This window comes from Poecilia formosa, unplaced genomic scaffold (genome assembly GCF_000485575.1).
Source record: "Poecilia formosa unplaced genomic scaffold, Poecilia_formosa-5.1.2 Scaffold382, whole genome shotgun sequence".
Taxonomy (NCBI): Eukaryota; Metazoa; Chordata; class Actinopteri; order Cyprinodontiformes; family Poeciliidae; genus Poecilia; species Poecilia formosa.
Window position 1 is genome coordinate 417,428 of NW_006800321.1, and position 6,193 is coordinate 423,620.

The window sequence follows — 6,193 nt, forward strand, 5'->3', positions numbered from 1 at the left end:
TCTTTCCACTTTGATGCACATATTAAGCTTTAGGTACAGGGGTGTCAAACTCCAGTCCTCAAGGGCCTCTGTCCTGCAACTTTTAGATGTGCCTCTGCTGCACCACACCTGAAAAGAATAATTAGGTCATTAGCAGGGCTCAGGAGAACCGATCTACACAGGGAGGAGGTAATTAAGCCATTTCATTCCACTGTTTTTTACCTGTGGCACATCTAAACACTGCAGGACAGCGGCCCTTGAGGACTGGAGTTTGACACCCCTGGCATAAACTATAAACCTATCATAAACCTATCCTTAAGGATAAATCTGCTCTGCTAGTGAAATGCTAAAAGCAAAAGAGACGCTTGCAGCCCGGCTTTAAAAAACAAACAAAAAAATTTTTTTTTTCTTTCCTAGAAACGTAAACAAGCAACGCTTAGCCTGGTGGCGGGGCTAGTAAAGCATGGCGGGCTGCCATGCTTATAATACACTGGGGGAAACCCTGCCCCTCGAACACCGACAAGAACTGATCGCATATGCTGGACAGCTGCACATATAGGAGTCAAATTATCACACTGATCAGAGACACAATGGTGCTTTTTGTTTGTGCATCACAAATCAAACTTATTATGAACGGATCCTGCTAGTTATTGTTAAATTCTGCGCCGCCACCTGCTGCTGCTCCATCCCGATGCGCAGCAGGACGCTCCGCTGACTCAGCAGTGGCTTTCTGTGCAACATGCAGACTGCGGCAGAGATTGCCTCTATCAGATCCTCAGACTGAAGCTTCAACTTCGTTTCCAGATGTTGTCTAATAGTATTTTTATAAGAGCGTAAAGCTGCCAGGTTAGTAGCTTCAACAGCAAAGTGGCGCTGATCAGTTGGATGTAGTAAAAGCCCGACATCATGCCGCATTGTTGCACATTACTCCGGTAGTCTTTTTCTTTAAAATAAGTTTTTCGGCACTATTTGCCTTTATGGCAACAATCCAACAGAAAATTTGCAGAGAGAGAGACGTGCGAACCAGAGGATTAGTCAGATTCCGAACTACGGCGGTCTAAAGTTTATATGCAGGGCACCGCGCTGCGCCAACTACTGCACCATGCAAAGCCCCTATTTCTTTGCAGAAGTTTTCAGTTTCCCTTTGATGAATTATTAACATTTAACACAATTCGAACTGTCTCAGGAACTCACCTAGTTCATCTTCTTTCATTTTCTTGAAAAAAATTAGTTTGGACTAGTATGCTTTACGCAGATCCGTTGCCATAACAACCGATTAACAACAACTAAAATAGCTGACAGAACAGGCACTGTGTTAAGTATCAGGATTCAGCGCCAAAAACGCAAACATTTCCCACACAAAGAACAGAATATTCAGTCCATAACAGTTTTTTTTTCTGTCTTGATGTTTATTTTGTGATTACTACAAGTAAACCCAGCGGGGTTCATAACTTAAAAACCTGCTGGACTGATGCTCTGTCTCAGAGCTGGTGTGAGGGTCGCCTTATAAACTGAACCGAAACACACCGAACTGCGCAGCACAACATGCTAAGGTTGTTGAAGTCAAGGGAACATAACTGACCTACTTCCAGCTCCCTAGATAATATTTTAAATTAAAACATTTTACTGACCTGTGAAACTTTGGGGCTTGTTTTGTAGCTGTAGTGTTAGCAAAACATTGTGCTCCTTTTGTGCACATCTAAGATTTAGACATCTTGACAGATAAAGTCGCCATCGTTGGCAAGCAAGTTGGCTAGCAGGGAGCGGGATCTCGCTCGCGTTGGGTCGTTTGAATACTGAATGTTGATTGGCTGTTTACTAGAAGCTGAAGGGTTTCAGCTGCAGCCTGACCGCAGACAGACAGAAGACCACAGCCTGTTCAACACGGTCCACAGCAGAACCTCGGATAAGGGAGATGTTCCATTATTTGTGGCAAGTTTAATTTGAGGGGGCACTGCCCCCTTTTGCCCCAGCATATAGTGTTCGTTATTCTGCAATAGCCAGCCACGCCCTAACTTCACCACTGACTGACTACTGACCAGTTCTCTGTCTAACAGGTCCGGAAAATCCCTGAAACCTGGGTTTTACTCTATCATAGGTTTACTAGAGAATTTCTGTTTAAACTGGCGGCGGAGAAAACTCGTCTAGCTCTAACTACCTTCAGATCCAGAAGTTACGGCCCTTTTCAGTTGAGAAACAGTCAACAGAGTAGCACTAGCTGCCGCGTAGTTCCAACAACCACTCCTGTTAACGGTAGCTTTCCTCCTTAAAATAACGTGCACTTGTTATCGGCTAGATTGGATTTAGTGACTTAGATATNTGCATCCTTTCAAGCTTATTCTGTCATGGGCTTGAGAAACGACCCGGTCTATGGAAGAGGGGTCCTGCGAAGGCAGAGAGCATTGCAGAGAGAAGCTGTAGCCTTCAGCTAGCCGTCTAGCCTCCACCTCGACGTTATGTTGCTTAGCAACCGTGACACAATTTATACAATGTTTGTAGGCAAGACTGTAGATGTAAATCTCACATTTCTGCTCGGTTCATCAGTCCATCACCTAATTGCAATATTGGTCCGATGTTTTCGGAGATGTCTGCTCCCGCTGCATTAACACCCACATAAATGTAACACTTGTTTATTGAGATGATCAATGCTGTTAAATTTGATTCAATTGTTTAGGCATACATAAGTTAAATGATTTTAAATTGTTTAACATTTAAATGCAAGATTTTAAGGAGCTGGCAAGTTTACTTTGTAAAACTTCAAAGAACAATATTCATAGTTAGATTGTTTTGTTACCATAGCAACAATCTGAAGCTGCGAGTCTAATCTCGGAATTTACAAATCCAATTTAGTAAACTGCCATTATAACTTATTGCTTTTTAAGCTGGCCAATTAAACTATTTCCAGTTACACGATGCATCAAACCAGAGTGTTTGATGCATCGTGTAACCGGAAAAATAATACTAAAAATAATATAAAATCTGCGTGATGCGTGACTCCGAGGAGAGCACGAAAGCTCCTCACCGGGCTGAACCTGCATGATGAGGTTAGCGCTGCTCGTTATCCACAAACGCTCCGGCCAACCGGGACCACAGATGTAAGCTTTACAGGGAAAACAGACACAGAGCCACACGCTGGTGTTAGGATTTGGGGAAGGCTGGTTGGGGCATCTCTAGTTTCTCCACCAGGGGGCATCCTGGGACCTTCTGGAGGGCGTGGACCTGTAGCTGCACACCTGCTGCCACTTACCATTGTTTGGAGGAGTTTATCAGGACGGAGCCGCCGACACTCCTGTGCCAGAGTTTTAGCCTGTGATGATTGTCATTCCACAATGCCCTGAGTTCTTTGAACTTCCACGAACCTCGGCAGATAGACCAAGATCCTCGAGACCCTACGGATTTTAACCGTTGGTGGCCACAATCCCAGAGACCAGCTCTCAGTTCTGTCAGTGGCAGAACCCTGGTCGAGTGGATCCCTCCTGGCTCCTCATTTGAGATCACCCTCCACTCACCTGTCTGCCCTCTAGAGAAGCTCACGCCCTCGTTCCAGCCTGCAGCTCCGGATCCTTGCGGTACACCTCTCCGGGCTCTGACAAGCTCATCAGCAAGTAGGTCTCTAGCAGGACTGAAATTCCCACGATCTCTGAATGCCCCTTACCTGTCTTATTTCCACCCAGAGATCCAGAACTACGAAGACGAGCACCCGCTCTGGACCATCTTGTACATATTTCTGTTTACACTGTATTTAATAAATCACCCTAATCCTTACCAGTCTCCAGAGTGTGTTCTGTGCATGTGGGTTCGACAAATTAATTGCAACATGACAGCTGGGCAGCGTGTTGAGATGGAAACGCCCCATATAATTGTTCATTCACAAAGATAAATCATTCTCACCGCTCCCTCCACAACGCGCCTCTGAATTCGCTACAACTTATTCCTGCGGTTCACATTGAGCTGCGCAACCAGAGCTAAGGCAGCGGGTTTTAAACTCTTACCTAGAGTTCTCCAAAGCATCATAATTCCTCACAGTAAGTTGATGTAAATATCCATACAGGTCAGCCTGAGTCCAGTTTGAGTGAAAGGAGGCGCGCGCGATCCCGCTGAGGTAAAGCAGCGGCAGCGCGCGAGGCAAAGCGCAGAGGCGCCAGCTGTGATTGGTCTGCGCTGTCGGGTTTTAAATGCATAAACTATAAACCTATTATAAATCTATCCTTAAGAATAAATCTGCTCTGCTAGTTAAATGTTAAGAGAAAAAGAGGTGCTTGCAGCCCGGCTTTAAAAAACAAACAAAAAAAAAACTTATTTTTTTCTTTCCTAGAAACGTAAACAAGCAACGCTTAGCCTGGCGGCGGGGCTAGTAAAGCCATGCTTATAATACACTGGGGGAAACCCTGCCCCTCGAACACCGACAAGAACTGATCGCATATGCTGGACAGCTGCACATATAGGAGTCAAATTATCACACTGACCAGAGACACAACGGTGCTTTTTGTTTGCGCATCACAAATCAAACTTATTATGAACGGATCCTGCTAGTTATTGTTAAATTCTGCGCCGCCACTTGCTGCTGCTCCATTCCGATGCGCAGCAGGACGCTCCGCTGACTCAGCAGCGGCTCTTTTTGTGGGATGAACCAACATGCAGACTGCGGCAGAGATCGCCTCTATCAGATCCTCAGACTGAAGCTTCAACTTCGTTTCCAGATGTTGTCTAATAGTATTTTTATAAGAGCGTAAAGCTGCCAGGTTAGTAGCTTCAACATAAAAGTGGCGCTGATCAGTTGGATGGAGTAAAAGCCCGAGATCATGCCGCATTGTTGCACATTACTCCGGTAGTCCTTTTCTTTAAAATAAGTTTTTCGGCACTATTTGCCTTTATGGCAACAATCCAACAGAAAATTTGCAGAGAGAAGGGGCAGAGAGAGAGACATGCGAACCAGAGGATTAGAGTCAGATTCCGAACTACGGCGGCCTAAAGTTTATATGCAGGGCACTGCGCTGTGCCAACTACTGCGGCACGCAAAGCCCCTATTCCTTTGCAGAAGTTTGCAGTTTCCCTTTGATGAATTATTAACATTTAACACAATTCAAACTGTCTCAGGAACTCACCTAGTTCATCTTTCATTTTCTTGAAAAAAAATTAGTTTGGACCAAATGTATGCTATACGCAGATCCGTTGCCATAACAACCGAGTAACAACACAGTGCCTGTTCTGTCAGCTATTGGATTTGTTAAGTATCAGGATTCAGCGCCAAAAGCGCAAACATTTCCCACACAAAGAACAGAATATTCAGTCCGTAACAGTTTTTTTTTCTGTCTTGATGTTTATTTTGTGATTACTACAAGTAAACACAGCGGGGTTCATAACTTAAAAACCTGCTGGACTGATGCTCTGTCACAGAGCTGGTGTGAGGGTCGTCTTATAAACTGAACCGAAACACACCGAACTGCGCAGCACAACATGCTAAGGTTGTTGAAGTCAAGGGAACATAACTGACCTACTTCCAGCTCCCTAGATATTTTTTTTAAATTAAAACCTTTTACTGACCTGTGAAACTTTGGGGCTTGTTTTGTAGCTGTAGTGTTAGCAAAACATTGTGCTCCTTTCGTGCACATCTAAGATTTAGACATCTTGACTGCAAAGAAAACTGTAATGCTACTTTTTAAAGTACAGTCTTAGTTTTACGATAGAACACATTAATACCTAACCTGAATGAGATGCCACTCAAAGTCCATCAGGTTTTCGATGAGGGTGGAAACCTGCACGTTCACCGTCTGCTTTTTCTTTTTAAATGGTCTTTCTTGTCTTTTTGGATACCATCTTCCCATGATTGGCTTTTGTGCCCCTTTCTGGGTTAATCCCAATGTAGCGACTAAAAAACTAAATCAAAAATGGGAAAATTCCTGAGAATATATAGTGTGGCATTCTGAAGACAGCTGGTACAATATATAAAGCTGTTTTTAATTACATAAAGAGAGAACATCACCACTTTGTCAAATGTTAATCATAACTTGCTTTAAAACCATGTCGTAATTTGTTCATTGTAAAAATAAATTATAGGAATGGTTTTACCGTTCCAGAGTCTTGACTGCCTCATGTTGATATTGGGTGTTGAAGGTGTAGAAGATGAACAACACTGTCCTGTCTGGAATGTTGGCTGGACCCTCTCAAAGACAATATGGCCTTCAATGCTGACCATGCAGAAAACTGCTTGCCA

The 6,193-nt window shown here is 43.9% G+C and overlaps 1 long non-coding RNA gene across 1 annotated transcript; it reads right to left on the bottom strand.

The window, feature by feature from the left end:
* Positions 1-5,766: 5,766 nt before the first annotated feature.
* Positions 5,767-6,187, bottom strand: LOC107833432 (uncharacterized). The gene is made up of 2 exons (XR_001659177.1): positions 6,114-6,187; positions 5,767-5,856 (listed from the first exon to the last, which is right to left on the bottom strand). It is a non-coding gene; the product is annotated as an uncharacterized LOC107833432 (long non-coding RNA).
* Positions 6,188-6,193: the final 6 nt, after the last annotated feature.